We start from the raw sequence: 19,445 nt of genomic DNA, 5'->3' as shown, positions 1-19,445 counted from the left end.
TTCACGAAGGGGTTTCCGTAAGACTTTGTATTTGTTTAGGGAGGTTTCGGTATTGAACTCCAGGCTCTCAGGGCAGCCTGTAAACTACCCCCAGCCCAGGAGCTGGCTCCAGATCGCAAACATTAAGGCGGGCGCCCCCGGCCGAGTGGCTGAGCCACAGTGCTCATCTCGGGCTCAGAGCTCCTAGGCTCCCACCACCTCGCCCTCCATCCCGGGCTCGCACACCGAGTCTGCCCCCTCCGGGCCAGGCTGTGCGACCCACAGCCCGGGGCCAGCCGTGGCCGGATTGTCCCCCGGGGAGCCGAAACCGCCGAGTGGGGAAACCCCTCCTCTCGCCCTTCCCCGAAAAGCCTGGCCGCGGCGTAGGCGCCGAGCGAGCGGGCATCCGCTGACAGCCGGGCCTCACGTAAGGCCTACACGCGTCCCATTAGTCAGCCTGAGTTCCCCTCGGGCGAGCCGTCTGGCGCGGCCCCAAGGCCGGGCGCGGGCGGGGAGGGGTGCGGGGCCGCAGCGAGCGGGGAGCGGGGCGGGGGCGCGGGCTCTGCGGGACCCGGCCGGGCTCGGTTCCGCGTTCCTGGGCCGGCGAGTAAGCCGAGCTGCCCGGGCAGGCCGCTCCCTGGCTGACGCCGAGGCGCCGAGCTGCGCTTCACGTGCCCGCCATATCAGCGGCCGCCGCGGCGGCGAGAAAAGGGGGCAGGGAGGCGCGCCGCAGCTCCCGCGGGGTCTCCGGCCCCCGCCTCCTCCTCCGCGCTGGGGGGCTGGGCCGGGACCACCCCGCAGCCCCCGTCCCCGCTCCAGCCGAGAGCGGCGCTGCCGGACGCCGAGAAGCTCCTAGGGCGCTGCTCCGAAAGCTGCGCGGAGGCAGCAGCCAGGGGAGGGTGCTCCTCGCGGCCGCCCCGGGAACTTCCCAGCCGCCCCGCCGCCGCCGCCGCCGCCGCCGCAGTCACCGGGACCGGAAGCCCTCGCGCCGCCCCGAGCGGCCTCTGCTGGCCCCCAGGGTTGTTCCAGACGAGGGATGGCCGCGCGTCACCCTCCATCCCTCCTGCCCCGGGCGGCCGCTCTCGCCCCGAGGCGTCCCCAATTAAGCCCGGAGGACCCTTCTCGCGGTCCAGGGAGACCTCCTTCGGTGACCGCCATAAGACCCCCCGCACCCCGCCCCCAATCCCAGCCCCGCAGCTGGGACGGGAGGGGCTCGGAGCCGCCACTCTGACCGGGCAGGAACACCTGCTCCCGGGGCCCTGCAGCTGGGCGCGTGGTGCCGAGAGAGGCTGCCTACTGTTGTGTGCAGAGATCGCGGAGGAGAGCACGGGGCTCCGAAGCTCTGGGCCAGGCGCAGCCGCGTCTCGGCCGCCCCCATCTCCCATCCCTTCTATGCGATCACGCTCGAAGCCTGGGGGTTCGGGTCTCCGGGGGATCGAAGGGCCACCACCCCTGGGATCCGACTTCTGTCCTTAAGAGGTCGTTCGCAAGGCAGATGGGGCAAAACCTGTTTTGGGAGCCTTCCCGGTGTCCGCCCCCGCTCTCCAAACCAGACACACTCATCTCCCCTCGGCCCCGACTCTAGCCTCCGGCGAGGGACGAGAGTAGGTCATGGCGGCACCCGCACCTCCTTCCCCTCCCCCGAAGGGGCTGGTATGGGGTTCGGACTTTGCCACTCAGCGTGGGGAGGGCGGATAGACCTTCCGCATCTTCTCCGTGCCCGGAGAAGATCGGGCAGCCGAGATGACCTGCGCTGCTTGCCCTGCCTCACCGCCCCCCCTCCCCCGTTCCGCCCTCCCTGGCGCTCCTGGCCCTGGGCCCGGCCCGGGAAGGCGTTGTTTTGCCAGCGGGGGCCGAGCGAGTGCGCAGAGAAAAGCCTCCTTGCTCTAATGAGAGTGCACACAGCGCTGCAGCGAGGAGGATGATTACCCGGCGGGCGGGGGGGCGCAGGCCCGGGCCGCGGGCGGCGTGTGCGGCGGCCCCGCGGGCCCGGAGTCCCCGCCTGTCTGGCTGCTAATCGCACGCTTTCTGCTGTTACGGAGGCAGGCGGGAGCCGGCGGCCGAGTCCAGCGCCGGCGACTCGGCGGGTGACACGGAAACATGGCGCAGCGCCCCTCCCCCGCCCGCCCTCCCCGCGCTCCCGCCTCCCGCCTCGCACTTCCTCCCGCCCGCGCGGCTTTTGCAGTTCTAATGCTCTGCTGTCGGCCCGACACCATTACGCTAGCAGCGGCTTCTCGGCGGCCCCGCGCGTCTCTTTCCCCTTTGTTTTCCGGGTCTATAGAAAACGTTTGCTTTTGTCCCGAGCTCTCGTAAAACCAAACTTGTGGTGGCAACGGAAGGCGGTGCGGGCGGGGAGGGGCCCGGGGATTTTGGCAGAAGCCGACCAGAGCGTGGTGGAAACTTCTCTCGCTGGGTTCCCCGCCACCCCGCCTTTCCCTCCCTCCCCCCTCCCCTCACAGACACAGGCCAGCCGGTCTGCCGACGCTTCCCCCTTCTCCCCTGAGAGGCCTCAGCGCTCCAGGAAGGAGGTCTGGGCCAGAGGCACGGTGACCAGGGGTGAAGAGCCTAGGGTGCGTGTCTGCGAGCCCCGAGTTTTGGGGCACTCGGTAACCTCGATCCTTGCAGCCCTGATGGGCCTCTCCCTCCCTTTGGTCGTTCGAGGCTTTGTATCAACCGGCGGAGAGGAAGGGGAGGGAAGAGAAGAAAGTGGTTTGTGTGTGTGGCTTTTCTATTAAGGGTTTGTTGGGATCTCTCACTCCCAACCGTACAGCCTCCTTTATAGGATCTAGGGCGAGAAGGAGGGGGAACGGGGGCTCCACGGGTCAAAGGGTCAGAAACCTAGGCCCGGGAGCTGGAACGTACTCTACAGGCCAACTCAGCTACACAGCCGCACGAAGGGTGGGACGACCCTGCAGAGTGGTGGACGGCAGGGCCAGATCCCTGGATCCAGGAAATGCCAGACCTCCCACCCCTGGGCAAGAGAGCAGGTCCCGTCCCCGCCCCGTCCCACCCCTCCCCCCGGCGCGCTCCCCAGCCCAGCGCGCACGCCTTGGCTCTCCGCACCGGATCTGCTCAGGCGGCAGTTTTTTAAGCCTGCAATTAAGTGAGGCGTCGCCGTGTCCTCTGCTAGTGTCGATCCTGTCAGTCGCACATGGCCTTGGTGCTCCGGTCCGAGGCCCCGCGATTAGTCACAGGCTCGCTTCGCTCCTTCCCTAATCCGCCTCTGCAGGCAGCCTGGGGACGCGGCCGACTTGGCGGCGCTGGCAGGGAGCCACCGCGCGCGGGGCGGGCCGCCTGGCCAGTACCAGACCCCTGCGCCCGAGCCGGCGCGGGCCCCAGGGTGCGGGCTTGGGACTCCCTCCCCTTTCACAGCCCCCAGGCTGGGGCGGCGGCGCCCCTCCTCCTCTCGCCCCACTCCCGGGCCTGCGAGATCTATTTGTGTGGTGTCATTTGCATAAAAATAGGACAAGTGTTTCAGTGCGTTCGAACGCGGGAGGCGAAATCCTTATTGATGTGTCTGTGTGGAGCCCTCGGTTGTCGGAGCGGTTTGATTTAGGGTGTTTGTGTTGCTTTCTGCGAGAAATGAGAGGAAATCCTGCGCAACACCTTCCGCGGCCGTGGACCCCCAGAGCATCATCCCTCCAATGCGCGGCCCAGAAAGGTCCACCGCCTGGACCCCAGCGCGCCGAGTCCACAGCGAGCAGGTTGAGGGCCAGGCGGGCGGCCCATTATGACTCATAAAACCGGGCGGCCTAATCACCAGCTGCCAACCCGTTTACGTGTGGCGCTTCCCAATGCTCCCTTCGCCTGGCCCGGGCCTCCAGCGGGCTCGCCCGGGACACGGGGAGAGCCGCTCAGTAGAGGCTAATCAAGTGGCCGCTCTTCCCGTCGGCAACGCGGCTTCCCATCCCCGGCGACCCCCGCTCTCCCGGCCTCTGCGCTGCTCGCCAGCAACTCCTCAGCTTGGACAAATAGCTGGGAGGGCGCCGGCCGCGCGGAGCCAGTAAATCAATCATTAACTCCCGGGCGAGGCCTGGCCAGCGGAGGGAGGGAGCAGCGGCCAGAGCCGAGGGCGCGGGGCAAGGTCCCCCGCCCCGGGTTGGGAGCCGTCCACGCGCCAGCGGCCAGGGTGCGTGGAGGCGGGTCCCCTCCCCCCCCCCCCCGGGGCGTCTTGATTCCCTCCAGAAGCCTCCGCCTGCCGGGACTCTCACGCCCGCACCTTGCCTCGCCGGGCAGGTCGGGTTACTGTGCGGCCCCGGGGCGGGCTTGAACATTAACGAGGCGCCCGGGGCCTCGCGGCCTGCTCTCCCCAGGAGAGCCTGCCCGCGCTTGGGCAAGCTCCTCAGCTTCTGTTGGGCTCCTCCATACTCGCGCTTGCCAAACCAAACTGATCGCCTCCGTGCCGACCAGCCTCCCCGCGGCGCCGTCCCCACGGAGCCCACAGTGGGGCGGCGCGCAGGGGGTTAAAAGCTCGGATTCGCCCTGGCTCCTCAGCGGCGCTGAGGAAACGCTGATCAAAGTGCTTACGGGGAAGGAAACACACGCACACTCGGGCTTGGGTCGAAAAAGGCCGACTGGAGAGATGGCTGGGAGCCGCCTGCCTCGACCCGCTTCCCACACTCTCGGGAACGCAGTGGCGGCGGCGGAGGCGGCGGCGGCGGCGGCGCTGGCCCGCGCGATCCTCCTGGAGGAGCTCGGCGCGGCGGGGCCGCGAGGACGGCGGAGGGGGGGGGAGGGCGGGACGAGGGGGCGGGAGGCGAGCCCGGGCTGCGCGCCAAGAGGCCGGGAGCCGCAGATTAGTCACCGCTCGGCTAGGCACTCACGGGTGCGCCCGGGAACCGGGAGGGCAAGCGGCGGCCCCGTTCTGCCGGGCTCCCGGGGCCTCGGCGCCGCAGCGAAGGTGCCCCCGCCCCCACCCCCCGCGCGCGCCCGGCGCAGCTGGACAGGCTCGGGGGCCAACGCTGCCGAGATCCACTTGTCAGTTCAAGGGCAGGACAGAAACTCTGCAAGCGGAGTCTTGCGAACAGGAAATTTCTCATTGACAAGGTGCTGCCCCTCCCCCACGCCCGGCTTCAAAACAAAACAAAAACCCGGCGCGAGCGGTCGACTAGGCCTGCACCCCTTTGCCGCCTCGGCGACCCCCGCTTCTCGGCCCCGGCCGGGAAAGCGGAGAGCTCGCCGAGCCCCGGGCCGCGAGCACAGGCGGCGGCCAACGAACAGGCCCAGCGGGCGGCTTCGGCTCGGGCCCCGCCGAGGGCACCCAGCTGCCACTCTCCGGGGCCCGGGCAGGGTGGGGCGGGGGCGCTGAGCCCGGAAGGCTCCGCACCTTCTCAGGTTCTGAACCCAGCGGAGTGGTTCCGCCGGGCTGGAGACCGCCGGGGCAGCGCCTCCCCGAGGGCGTGGGGGGCGGGGAGGCGGCGCCGCCGACAGAGCGAATCCCGCGCGGCGGGGACCCGGGAGGGCCGCGAGCTCGGCCTGGCAAAGTTCCTGCTCAAACTCCATGTTTAGAAACTCCAGCGGCTTTGCGGGAGGAGGGGGAGAGCCAGAATGCGCGGAGCGTGCGGGGGCGGCGGGAACCCGCCTTTCACTCCCCGGGAGGTGGGGGGAAATCCGCGCTCCACCGCCCCCTACCCCCCGCCGGCCCAATGGGAAGTCTGCCTGGAGCGTGAGGACCGCCGGGTCCCCGGGCTCATTCTTTTGTGTATGCCCCTCTTCTTCCTACACACGCTAAAGGAAATTTCTAAACCTTTGTCATTTATTGAATTCAGCCAGGAGAGGAAGCCCTTTTTAGGGACCCTGATATTCAGGGTAATTTCGTATTTGACACATGTAAATACTTAGTACTCTCAGGTAAGGTCAAATTATTTATCATCTTAATTTATATTTCAATAGGCCTACAATTTGGAGGCGCGAAATGCCTCCTTATGAATCATTATGGTCTATTAGGGGAAGTAATGTATAAACAGCACTATTTGGGAGGGAATCACTTATGCTGACATTTAAATGGCTCTTCAATAGTTAAAAAAAAAAAAAGACATTTGAGTGCCTTTGATTAAATATACAATTTACAAGACCATCAGCATAGCCATCAGGAATATAAATTCTTCTTGGGATTTTTATTTATTTATTTCTGATTTTTTTTTTAAAGCCTTCCAGGGCACACATGTCATTTAATCCCTATGGAAAAATGTACAAATTTCAGGCAAAGTATCATTCTCCTCTCCCCAGCTAATGTTTTTTCGGGAACCCAGGGAACCATTGGAAATGTGAGAAAACTCCACCAGCAGGCACCCCAGTGGGAAGTTTGTATATCTTTGTACCTCGGAAACAGAATCAACTGCTTTCTAGCAATCTTGCAACTGATTTGTGAAACACAGTAGCTTTCCTGCTGGAGTGGAAGCTTCCTTATGGCCTGTGTCCATCTATCCATCCACCCATCCTGGTGCTTCTACAGCACCCAGGACGGAGACTCTTACCATTTTAAGTCATCCTTCTACACCTGCTAAAATATCACAGCAGAGCCTCTTCCTGGCCGCCCCCTCCCCCACCCCTATGCACTCTTTATTGAATTACCCTGTTGTATTCGTTTTCCCTTGAAGCATCTCCCATCTTCCAAATGCCCTTCCTGAACCCCACATCTCCTTCCCCAGCTCTGGTCCCATGTATAGCTGTACTTCTTTAAAGAGGTGTCTACAGAAGTGTGGAATTTCTATTTACCTTACCTCGGGTGCACTCAAGATCTCCTAGTTTTGAAGACAGTCTATGATTTGGGGGAAATTGTAGCTTTGTTTGTAACAGCATTAGATTAGACACAACCTAAGTGTTCAGTGATGACACTGATGGTACCTGCATAGGACGAAATATTCTGTGGCTATTTTAAAAATTAAGCTCCCCTCCGAGGACTAATACAGAATGACCCAGAAGGACTACTGTTAAGAGGAAAACATAAGGTGCAGAAAGAAGCAACGTGCATAGTATGTTACCATTTGGGTATGTTACAGTTTGTATAAAAGCAAATCAGGGGGGAATATAGACACATTTCTGTAGCCGCAGGAAACATCTTCGAGCTGCTGGGAGCACTCCCCCACCACCCCTTTCTTTGTAATATGCTTGTCCTCCTCCGTTTTATTTTTAGAAGTGGGTGTACATCGGCCAAACTATTTTGTATCTTACCTATGAGATTTATCACTACATCTTACAGATCATTTTCTACCAGCACAGGAAGATGGGTCTTGTCTGTGCCCAGGTTCATGGAGTTTCACTGCCTCTAGGTACATCATATAGCAAATTCGTCAACCTACACCTCAACCTACACCAGCCTCCGCGGCCATTCTGCAGACAGCACTCAAGATCATTGCTGCCAGTGATCACTTCCCTGTTGCCAGGAATGGGGGGGCATTTTCCCATTCCTCCCTTTGGCCTTAGAAGCACTAACCACCCCTCACTACTCCCAGTCGAACTGCTCTTAGCTTCCCAGATGCCATACACACATACACACATGGTTGTCATCCTCCTTCAGTCTCTTTCTAGGTTCCTCTCTGCTTTACTAGTCACTTTGGGCCAGGACCCTCCCACCTCTCCCTCCCCCAATCTCATCCAGGCCCCTGGCTTTAAAGGTCACCTATTTGCTGGTGATTCTTACACCCCCCCTCACCACCCCACCAGCCCACCCCCGCCACCCATTCCACACCGTCATACAGAGCTGCAGATCTGACTTCTCCACTTGGTAATCTCTGTCCGGTTTAAGAATGACAATAGCTAACATTTGCATAGTGCAGGCTCCTGTGAGCACTTTATGTAAATTTACTATTATTAATCCTTATCCACATTTTGCAGATGAGGAAACTGAGAGGGGCTATAGAACATTCGCAAGGTCACTCAGAAAATGTTGGAGATAGGATTCAGTTCTATCTCCAGAGCTCATGTTGGCAGCCATTCTGCGTCACTGACTCCTAGCATCCTAGAACTGAATTCTTAAAATCACGAATTAATCTACAAATATGGGGGGGGCAATTTACTAAATTCCAGGCCTTGGGACGGGAGCTGCGAAAGAGCAGTAAGCTGGACAAACTATCCCTTAAAGAGAATGTGCTCTTTGCTTAAAACTGCCTTTTGTCCCAATCCTCCCCCACCCCAGTTGCAGAAAATGTTTCAGCCACCCAAGTACTTAAAGCAGAATCCTGGGGTGGGGGGGCGGGGGGCGGTCACTCTTGACCTATCTCCCACTTCACCTTCCAGTGGCAGAGCTCTTCCTACTTCCCAATGTCCTGTCCAGTAAGCCTGCTTCCCATTCTCCCACATCCACCTAAGGCCAGGCCACCATCTTCACTTGCCTGGAGGATAACCAAGGATTAGGGGACACCTGGCTGGCTCAGTCAGTGGAGCTTGGACTCTTGATGTCAGGGTTGTGAGTTCAAGCCCCGCGTTGGGACTTACAAATAACATTTAAAAAAAATAAATAACCAAAGATTATTATTCCAGCCCATCTCTTTGCTGCCACTCTCAGCCCAGCTCTGACCCAGCAAGATAGTATCAAGTCAATATTCTGTATCAAGACAAGAGAAGAAACCAAGTTTAAGAGAACAAGACAACTGTGGGTGTGTGCTAAAAGAAAAGGGGGGTGCCTGGGCTTGCAGGGAGGGGCTCTGTAGTTCTGGTGAGGATTGAGGCAGAATTCGAGAAAGGGCAGGATGAAGCCAGAGGAGCCATCAATGTTTGGGAAGGTCCAAGGGAGGCCCAAGGGAGCATGGGATGCAGGGATGCATGTACACAGGTCTTTGTCAGAGAAGCCAAGGTTCCTGGGTGTGCCCATTGGGGGGAAGGTCTTGGACATCCTTTTTCTTTTCTTTTCTTTTGAAGATTTTATTTATTTATTTGACAGAGACAGCGAGAGAGGGAACACAAGCAGGGGGAACTGGAGAGGGAGAAGCAGGCTTCCCGCCGAGCAGGGAGCTTGATGCAGGGCTTGATCCCAGGACCCTGGGATAATGACCTAAGCCGAAGACAGATGAATGACAACTGAGCCACCCAGGCTCCCCAGTCTTGGACATCCTTTGTATCCTTGCTAAGTGCCACAGAATATCAACCTCAGGAGATAAATGAGGGGCAGCCAAGAGTAAGCCAGAAACCCAGAGTCAAAACCAGAATCTCTTTAGAGTACCTTGCCTATTGCCAGTCATTTGGTCCTTACTTGGTGGCAAAAGATGGAGACTGTCTTCCTATCTCGAAATCCTCAAAAACTTTAAGAGTGGGTTCTGGCCACCCTTGACCTTAGACAACTGGAATTCTCAATTCCATGCCATTTGACTTCTAACAGTAACTACACCACGACAATGCATTTGGTAGCAAAGCAAGTCTTTTTTAACGATGAATAATTCCTACAGGATAAAAATAGCTCCTGTTTACCGAGGGCCTCCGCTCCTTGCAGTTACTTTATTAAGTGCATTTCCAATATGTTTGTTTATGTTCCTCCCATAAGCCCCCAAAATAACCCAATGGGTAAGGTATTATGATTCCCATTTTATAGCTGGGGAAACAGAAGCTCTTACAATTGCCCTCTAAAAATACATAGCTAATCTAGCCAAGCTTGGCTACGGGGATTCTACCTGCCTCCAAATCTGGGCTCTTTCCAGCAAAGTATACTGCTCGCCTCCCCCACACAGGCACTATTCCCCCAAACCTTAAACTATTTCTGGGACCAGATCCTATATAGCTTCTCTAATGGTGTTCTTCTGGGGTCATCCTGGCAACTGGCCAACTGCAGTAACTATCACAAAAGGAGTTTGTTTCTTTCTGGGATCAGCAAGTTTCAGTTGATCTGTTGTGTTCACCATGGGAACCTAAAAGTTTATCATCTGAATGAAGAGTTGCCTTCTTCCCGGCTAAGCTTTGAAAAAAGTGTGGGACCAAGTTCAAGGGAAGGCCTTCCTCCCCAGAACAAGCAGATTCTCTAGCTCTGTTTGGAAAGCTTCTGCACTCCATAATACTAAATAATGGTTTGTCAAGATCATTAACCAGCTGCCCTTTCATACTTCCAGGCAACATTTTTTGAGGGGGGGGTGGTTATTTGTTTGTTTCCCTCCTGCTTGGAGCTTTGATAAACAATACTCTGCTCTTAGCATGGGGAGAGCTAGAGCAGGGGAAAAGTTGATCCAGAAAGAACCCACCACACAGCCCTTCTGAAGCTGGACAGCTCTTAAGATTTGGGGAGAAGAAGGTCACTAGCTTTCTCCAGCTCCTAAAAAAACAATAGCTAGGACTTATTAAGAGCTTAGTGTCCGCCAGGCACACAGTTCTAAACATTTTATACGCATTAGTAATCTCATTTCATATTGAAAACCACCCTATAATAAAGGTGCTATTATTATCCCCATTTCACAGATGAAGAAACCGAGACTTTAGAGGATAATTAGCTAGCCTGCTTGCCTGGACACTCATCGCCTGATTCCTAGAGCCCAAACCTTTCCCCACGCAGTCTTTTTTTTTTTTTTTTTTTTTTTTAATAGGCAGAGAGGAAGGGAAGCAGGCTCCCCGCTGAGCAGAGCAGAGACCCCGATGTGGGGCTCGATCCCAGGACCCTGGGATCATGACCTGAGCAGAAGGCAGAGGCTTTAACCCACTGAGCCACCCAGGCGCCCCTCCCCACGCAGTCTTTCGGACTTTCCAGGCCCCTGTGGTCAGCTTTGTTACTCTGCCAATGGCACAGGCCTGTCCTAATTGGGTGCTTTACGCAGATCTGCAAGGAAATGGCCTTCACTGCATCCTGGCATGCCAGTGATGTCCCCTGAGGACATGACGGCAGTGAATCTGTCCCGCAGGTCCCTCTGAGGTAGGTGCTTCTTCTCTTCCCTAGCTTTCCAAGACGAGGCCCCATTCTGGGTGAACGGAAGCTCTGGTAGGATCCCCACGACAGAGCGTGGTCATCCCCGCCCTGCTCTTTGACAAAGCACGCCGGTCAGTCCGCGGGTGCCCTCGCCGTTTCAGTGCCAGTGGCTGCGCGGGGACCTTTCTGACCTGCTTGCTGGCACAGGGAGCGCAGAGAAGGGAAGATCAATCACCAAGATAATTTAGGTTCTGTCTTTGCTCGATCCAGCCTCTGTCCTCTGCTCTTGGGCTGACGACTATGATTAATGCGCCACCAAGTACTTCCTCTCTTCGGCTTCTTCCCTGCTTTGGGGTTTATTTTACAGCCGTTGCCAAAGTTTCTCCTCTGAAGAGAGTAAATACTCAGAGACTGGAGCACAGCCCTTGGTGTTACTCAGAGAGCGTCGCCGGAGGCAGGTGGCACCGGGCCATTTCTGGAGCAGGTGATGTTGTGTTTGGGGTTCAGTGCTCACCCACTACTTCCACTGACGTTAGCCTAATCTTTTAATTATTCTGAAAATACCAAGAATAAGGATTGCTGGGAAGGCAATTAATAGGATCACACAGCCTATGCCTCATTTGTAATTATATATTATTATTTTTCGCCCTACTTTGTTCCAATAATGATTTAAGGCTGCTTCCAAAGATACACAAAACCCAGCAAAGATAAATACAAGAAATGGGACATGAATTATAATGTCACTCCTGCTCACAGCATCTTTGCCCCGGTCCGCAAAATAGAACCGAATTCATAACGCCTTTCAAAAATGAGGTAATTCAGCTCTTTTGGTGGCAACACAGGGCTCTTTGTAAAGGGAGGGGGGTGGTATGCAGGAGTAGAAAGAAGCATGGAAGGGACAAGATATCTGGTTTCTAGAGCCAGTGCCCTCGGTGTTGTGACCTTGGTCGAGTCACTGGCCCTCTCTGGATTTTGGATTCCGGACTTCTCAAATGTTTCTGCCAATCTCAATCCCTGGGGCGCCTTCCTCCCTCTGTCTTACCTCTTACCCCTGCCGTCATCATGCAGGAGGAAGCCAGCACTGCCCAGCTGGCAGGAGGCCCCCTAGGAATGAAGCACGCTTTCTCTCTCCCTCTCTCACACACACACATACACAAAATGAAAAATGTTCGCAGACACTGCAGCAATGAAACTTCAATTGTCTCTTCCCTCAAGGCAAGGACCCCACCTCCTTCTAATCTTTAGCTGAAAGAGAGACTCCCAGGAGAGCCCCAGGAGCCTGGAGGACATCCTTTAGGGAGGCAGGAGTCACGCCCCTGGTCCAGACCTTCTGTCTCTCCCTCCTTCCTGGCAGGCGTGAGCTACTTTCTTTTCTCCTCTTGCCCTTGAAGACCCTCTTACATATATAACCTGGCCCAGCTCTCTGGATCCAGTCCCATCTTCCGTTCATTTCCTTCTGACCCTGTCTTCCCCTTGCAGCACCTAACCCAACGTTTAGCCTATCGTTTGGGCCGAACAGCCATGCAGTCCCCGCCCACCCCCACCCCCAGTCTCCGTGGGCCCTCTACTGCCTCTGCTAGGGATTCTCCAAGATTTCCTCAAAGGATTCCATAGGCCAGAGGAATCTCCGGAAGCTCAGCCTTCATTACCCATCTAAAGTGCAGGCAACGTGGAGGCACCCCGTGAAAGAACACGCATGGGAGGATTCCGTGATCATCAAATTTGCAAGTGGGCCAAGCCGATCGAACAGTGGAAGCCAGTCTAAGGTGTCAGAAGTCAGCGTAGGGGCTACCGGGGAGAGGACGAGCATAAGGGGGACTTCAGGGGAGGCCCCCCGACCCTGCAGGGAATATTCTGCATCTTGATCTGGAGACTGGCCACTTGGGTGTGTTGGGCTTGTAGAAATTCATCAAGCTGTACGCTTAGGAAGTATATACGCTTTTCTGTTGGTGCGCTGCCCTTCAATAAAATGTTCACAAAATTAAAAAAAAAAAAAACCAATAAAGCCAAATGTACAGAAACAAAGTGGGGAAGAGTAAGGCTCATCATCATATGGGAGCTCTGGGTGGGAGACCCTGTGGCAGGAGGGTGGGAGCAGCGGGGGCGCTCTGGCTTGCGGGGAAGGTGCGCAGCGGAGTGGCTCCCAAGACAGCCCGGAGGCGTGGAGTGAAATCAAAATCACATGACCAGAAGCCAACTTGCTGGCATAAAGCAGGCGCAGCTGGCGGTGGGCCAGGCCTCCACCCTGGCTTTCCTCTTATCTTCCTCTCCTCTACAGGAACTTCCTTCCACTCCAGCCAAGTTGGACTCGTCACTCCCCACCCCATACAGGCACAGCCGCTCTCCACTGTTGCATACAGGCATCCTGCTCTGGGAGCTCTCTTTCTCCCACCCTCCCTCTCTCCCTGCTTCCTTTCGGCCTGGCCACTGACCACCTGCTCATGATATGTCCTTCAGGCATGAACTCCAGGCACCTGGGAGTCCCCTTTGCCCATGAAACATTTCTGGAGCCCAACCCCTGGCTTTGCAGACGCAGAGACAGACGCTGGTTAGGAGGAAGGCCCGTGTATCCTGGGCTCCCAGGAAGGCCACCAGCTGCCAGGCCACAGATCCACCCATCTGGTTGCAGGAAGCCACGGTGGGCTCTCTCCTTTGCACTGGGAACCTCCTGTCCCCTCTGTATGGCTGTCCTTGCTTTTATCTGTAACCTCCAGTGGGTCCCTGTGGTTGGTCAGTGTCGTCCCTCCTCAGAGGATATATTCCTTGAAGGCAGGGTGGGCTTATTGGTGAGGGATTTTTTTGGTGTGTTTTGTGTTTTTCTTTTACTTTATTCTTTACTTCCATGCCTGCACTCTCCCAGTTGAGGGCTTCCAGGAGTACCAGCCACCCCATAAGCTTCTACCTCCCATGGCTGGAGGGCCACGGAAGTCAGGGGGCATTAACCGGCCTGTGGTCAGATCTGTGGCTGGATATTCTTAGCAGCCTTTGGCCGCTGATGGCAAAAATGTCAACCTCCCTGTCACCAGGGCTTAGATCCCTCACCACCCAAGCAGAGATGTTTTCTAAGCAGGCAACTCTGAGCGCAGAGCGAAGCAGAGCGTGCTGTTTAAAAAGGCCCAGAGTCTGGGGCCAAGCCCAGCGTCACACTTAGCCTGTTGCTACCCACGGCTGCCCCAAGGCTGACCGACCAGCCAGACTGTTTGGAAAACACATTCTGCCTTAGCAGAACTGCTCCGCGGCAGGAGCTCTAGGCCACAGCATGGTAGTTTCCATGTCTGACCTCGTTCCCGGGCCCTGGGGCAACTCTGAGGCCTGGGAGTCTCAGACACTTGCTGACCTTCCTTTTAGAGGTTTCAAGACATCCACTGTGGGTCAAACAGTGACTTTTACAAAATGAGTCATGGGGACCAGAAATCCCCATTCTGTTCCTTTCCTGAAATCCCTGCAGGAATTCCTCTTCCGGATACACGTGCTTCTCCCATTCGGAAGGGGGTGTCACCGAGCTGTGTGCAGCAGTGAGGTGGGGAAGAAGTTGCTAAAGGGTCTCAGGGACCCTCAACCAGAGCATGGTGGCCTGGGGAGGGCTGTGTAGGCTCAGTAGGGATGCTGTGGTCACTTCTGCATGTTTTATGGGGAAGCCTTCTGCAAATTCACCATCAGCTCATGACGGCATTCACGGACAGAACTAAAATCCTCTGCCCTACTGAACTGCAGCTCTGGCAACCCAGGGGGGCTCTGTGGGCCTTCTCTGTTGGGTGCCCCCATCGCTGTGTCTCTGAGCTGCACTGGGCACCCATCAGGGATGCAAGTAATTCGGCGTTTGACCTCCCCCAACTGCATGCCATTTCTCCTCGTCTTCTTCCCCGTGTTCTCATGTCTCTCGGCATGGCTGCACCTGCCGCTGTCTTACTTTCCTTCATTGATCTTGCTCTGGAAGTGCAGGGGCGCAGCCTGGGAGGAGATATTGCCTGGGGCGCAGGATGGCTTCCCGGGATGTGTCTGTGTGTGTGCGTGTGTGTACATGCATGCATGTGTGTGTAAGGAGATTCAGAGGGAGCAGACATGCTTCCTCTCTCCCGGCACCACTGTCCCATCAGGGTCCTGAGATCGAGCCCCACATCAGGCTCCCGGCTCCGTGGAGAGACTGCTCCCTCTGCTTCTGCCTGTCTCTCTGTCTACTTGTGCTCTCTATCTCTCTGTCAAATAAATAAAAATAAAAAAATAAACACCCCCTATGTGTAAGTCAGGCGTTATGGGAATGAGTCTCCATGTTTTCAAGAGCGAATGCCCTGGAAAAGACACTCCAGGAGCCCTGGGGGAGGCGACCAGTCAGGCATAGGGTGGAGGGGTATGCTGGGCAGGGGGGGACAGGGGTTGATAAAGGCTGTTGGGGCCAATCTGGCTTGTCTGGTTCTGGGAGGCCGCCCACATAGTCCACTCAAGGACAGCTGAGTGAGTGGGAAGGTGGGTAGCCAAGACGGCCGAGGTCCCTACAGCCTGCTCTCAGCTGTTGGGGCAGCCACCCTGGGGAAGGCGTGTGATTGCAGGAGAGGGTGAGTCTGGGGGTTTAGGACCTCTTGTGGAAGTGTATCCTCTAACCTCACAATGCGAAGGTAAATAAAATAGTAATATTAGCAGCTGGCGTGCGGGAGCATTTGCTATGGTTGGGTACTCCATAATCCTAGATTATTCTATGGAGCTTCTTCCACCAAGGGGTTGCGTGATGGGCTGAGTTGTGTCCCCCAGAATCCACATGCCGAAGTCCTAACCCCTAGTACCTCAGAACATGAGTGTGTTTGGAGTTAGGGTCTTTAAAGAGAAAATAAAATTAAAATGTGGGCATGAGGGTGAGCCTGAATCCAGTCCGACTGGTGTCCTTATAAAAAGAAGAAATATGGACACAGACCCAGCCAGACGGAAGACCATGTGAGGATACAGTGAGAAGGCAGCCATCTCCAAGGCCAGGAGAGAGGCCTCAGAAGCGAACGCTACCAATACCTCAATCTTGGACGTCTAGCTTCCAGAACCGAACCATGAGGCTGCACATTTCTGTCCTTTCAGCAACCCCTTCCCCTGGGTGTGTGTGGCACTTGGTTACGGTGGCCCAGGCAAACTAAGGCAGGGTGGAATCTAGAATCTATGTCCCCTCCCCTAGAATCTGGGCTGGCCTGAAGATGTGCTCTTGGCCAAACAGGACACAGCAAAAGGGATGCTGTCAGACTTTGGAAGCACATTCTTGAGAGACCCTTGTGGCCATCTGCTTCATTCTCTCAGGCAGTTCTGAACACCCCCCCCCCCCGAAAGAAGGGAGTCTCAGGTACTAAAGGATGTTAGGTGACAGGGAGGAGAGCCACTTTTCACCCCAAGCAGGAGCTAGCCACAACCACCAGACTGGGCAGGGGGCCACAGTGTGCCTCCCCATCAATGTCATCAGGCAGACTGGCGTCCCGCCCCCAACCCCTGCACCTGTTCCAACTAGCTATGAGCAGGAACCACCCACTAGTGAGTAAGAATACATTGTGGTTTTCAGCCACTCCCTAGCAGGCTCCTCTGTTACAAAGCAGCAACCCACTGATACATTGCATTGAAACAGTAGAAAGGTTTCAGTCCAGAAGTTTTGGAAGAAGGTATGTTTCCTGTATATTGTGCAAAGCCCTCAAGGAAATGAGAAAATCCTTTATCCAGAACAGTTTCTTCCCTCAGGGGCTCCCAGCTCCCTCTGGGTTGCCCCCCCACCACACACACACTGCATCTGTACCTGCTGTTCCCAATCCTGGGGCATAGCAAGGGGTACCCCACAGGCAGGTAAAGGGGTGCTCTCTCTGAGTCATCAAAGGAGGATGACCTCCGTTTCTGTAACCAGACTCTAGCAGTAAGTGGCCCCCTATGCCAGTCAAATCCCTGAATGTGGATGAATCAGACACCTTCTGTATACACAGCCGTAGCACCATTAAGAAAAGAGCCCCCATTTATTAAGCACCTACTAAGTACCGGCTGCATATTGACTGCACTCCCCTGTTTAAACCTCACGGGAGTACAGTCAAAACAAGTCGGTAGTCACAATTATTACCCTTCTTCTTCGTAGATGAGGAAACTGACTCAAAGAGGTTAAGTAGTTCTCCTGAGGTCACAAAGCTGCTGGACCGGCACTCCCAAATGGATGGTCTTTCCTCTCCCCCAAGGTCTGAGGCTTAAGGAGAATGGGGATTTGGGCCCAGGGAGGAGAGCTAGGAGGAGCTGGGTGGCCACTGGGGTGAGGGAGCGGCAGGCCTCTGTGGGGGGCCCGGGCCAGGCCAGGTATGGCAGGAGGCAGAAGGATGGCTGCAGCTGCCTGGCATTGCCTCAGGGAGAGGGTGAAGCAGTCTGGAGGGAGGGAAGGAGGAGCTGGGAGGCTCTGGGGAGCTGGGGGAGGGGTGGGGGAGGGGCCGAGCTCCTCCACTGTCTTTCCCTGGAAGCAGGAACTTCCATGGCACACCGGCACACGGCACACCGGCACACACTGGCACAGGGCACACACTGGGTCTTTGCTCAGTACTGAACCCACCCCAGGAGCTGACTACCCCTCCCGTGCCCTCTGGCCTCCTGGGGGCTTCTCCTTCTCAGTGACCCCACCGTCCCTTCCTCCTCAGCTCCTGAGGAGGCAAATCCCTACTTGAAGCCCCACCAGACTAAGGGCTCAGTGTGCCTAGCCTGTGCTTATTTGCACCCCCACATTTCATCCTCATGACTCCCATTTTACAGATGGGGAAGCTGAGGCACGAAGCCCAGAGCGGACGGCAAGCCTGCAGTCTGGACTAGTGGTGACTGTGAGGGAGTCCTCTCCAGACCTCCCCAGTCCTCCAAGCCCTTCTGCACTCACCATGGTTTCCTGAGGCACTTACGTGTGTGTATCACTCACTCGGGCAAGTGATGTGTACTCATAGACACGTGCTCCCGGGCCAGCATCATAGAGGCCTGGAGACCCTCTCTCGCCCTCAGCTTGGTGTCCATGTGTAGAAGGACCCCAGTAATGTGAGCTCTGGTGGTTAACCTGTTGGGTCCCGGTGTCGCTCTGCGCCTCTCACACCCCCTGCACTGAACGACAGTTGACAGTTGGCCAACATGAGGCTAGTGGTGATGATGGGGGAGGGGAAGGAGCCCCAGAAAGAGAAGCAGGAGGACCAGACAGAGCAGCTTCCTCACACTGCCAAACACAAGCTCCATTGCCTTTTTCTAGAATAAGAGTGTGAGCCAGAGGGGTAAATGGGACCCTTCCTAAGCGAAGGCTCTCAACCACCCTGTTCCCAAATGACAGCAGATTGTAGCACAAACATAATGCTCTCCATCCTCTGTCCTGTCTTCCTAATCTCCCCCTTTAAAAAAAAGAAAAAATTTTTATTTATTTATTTGTCACAGAGAGAGAGATCACAAGGAGGCAGGAAGGCAGGCAGAGAGCAGGCTCTCTGCTCAGCAGGGGGGCTCAATCCCAGGACCCTGAGATCATGACCTGAGCTGAAGGCAGAGGTTTAACCCACTGAGTTACCCAGGCACCCCTCCCAATCTCCCTTTTCATGCTGCCTCATCCAGAGTCCCCCTGGAAGGCAGCTCCGGAGGCAGTCCATCCCTCACCTCCCTCTGGGAGCCTGCGAGCTGGCCCAAATTGTTTCGCATTGACTTCCTCAGCCCCCTGGCTCTCTCCAGACCTGGGGTGAAGAAAGCAAAGCCAGAGAGGGACCTGTTCTTTAACATGAGGTACAGGAACTGTCCCCACAAAAGCTACTCTCCAGTTGCCACCCAGTTCATCATCCCAACACAGCTGGGTCTCCCGAGGGCCCCACGCCACTGTGTCTGTCCCAAAGACACGGTGTCCTCAGTCAGTGCTCCCATTTGGAGCCCAAGAAGCTTCCAGTTGAGACCAGGTACTTGCTCAGGGTTGATATGGGGTCACAGGGAACTGCGGGACACCTCGTGCAGCCAGTAACCCCCATCAGGGAATCCGAAGGCGCTGATGCCCTGTACAAACTATTCAAAAGGACTGGAAATAACTAGAAATCAAGACTGTCCTTTCACCAGGTCCCGACAGCCTGGTAGATACAGATAATGGCAACTGACCTGTGAGCTCTGGGCCTTAGACTAGAAGGGGAATCCACACTGGCCAGCACTTCCAAGAGATCAGCTTATTCCATCTTGAAAACAACGCCATGAGATACACAGCTGCAAGTTACTGACACTCTTCCCACCGGGAGTCAATGTCCCCACTCCCAGAAATCTGTGTGGGCTCAATGACTGCTTTGAACACAACAGAAGCAATGCCATGAGACTTCCAAGGCTAGGTCAGAAAAAAAGCTATACAGCTTCCTCCCGGCTCTTTAGGGGTGCTCCTTCCAGGAAAAGTCAGAAGGAAGTCAACCACCATCGACAGCCCCACCAAACTTCCAGAAAATGGGCCACATCAGCTAGTTGCCGTGTGATTAGACAATTTTGCCCAAGATACCCCAGGTGGGAGCCACCCTGGAGGAGCCCTTCCTGGAATTCCTCTTGGCAAATTACCAACAAATCCCAGGTAACTTACTGCAGTGGAACAGCTAGCCCCATGGTGTTTGTTCCCACTGCCCAGAAGAGAAAACTGAGGCTTAGAGGGGTCGAGGAACTCGCCTATGGTCAC

The 19,445-nt window shown here is 56.2% G+C and overlaps 1 protein-coding gene across 1 annotated transcript in view; it reads right to left on the bottom strand.

Moving 5' to 3' along the window:
- BCOR (BCL6 corepressor) overlaps positions 1 to 19,445 on the bottom strand; it is a 90,419-nt gene that overhangs the window by 57,768 nt on the left and 13,206 nt on the right. The gene's annotated exons all lie outside the window — the stretch shown is intronic.

The sequence above is a fragment of the Mustela nigripes genome, chromosome X, assembly GCF_022355385.1.
Source record: "Mustela nigripes isolate SB6536 chromosome X, MUSNIG.SB6536, whole genome shotgun sequence".
NCBI classification, from domain to species: Eukaryota; Metazoa; Chordata; class Mammalia; order Carnivora; family Mustelidae; genus Mustela; species Mustela nigripes.
The sequence above is the reverse complement of the archived record's forward strand: the minus strand, read 5'-3'. Positions and strand labels throughout refer to the sequence as shown.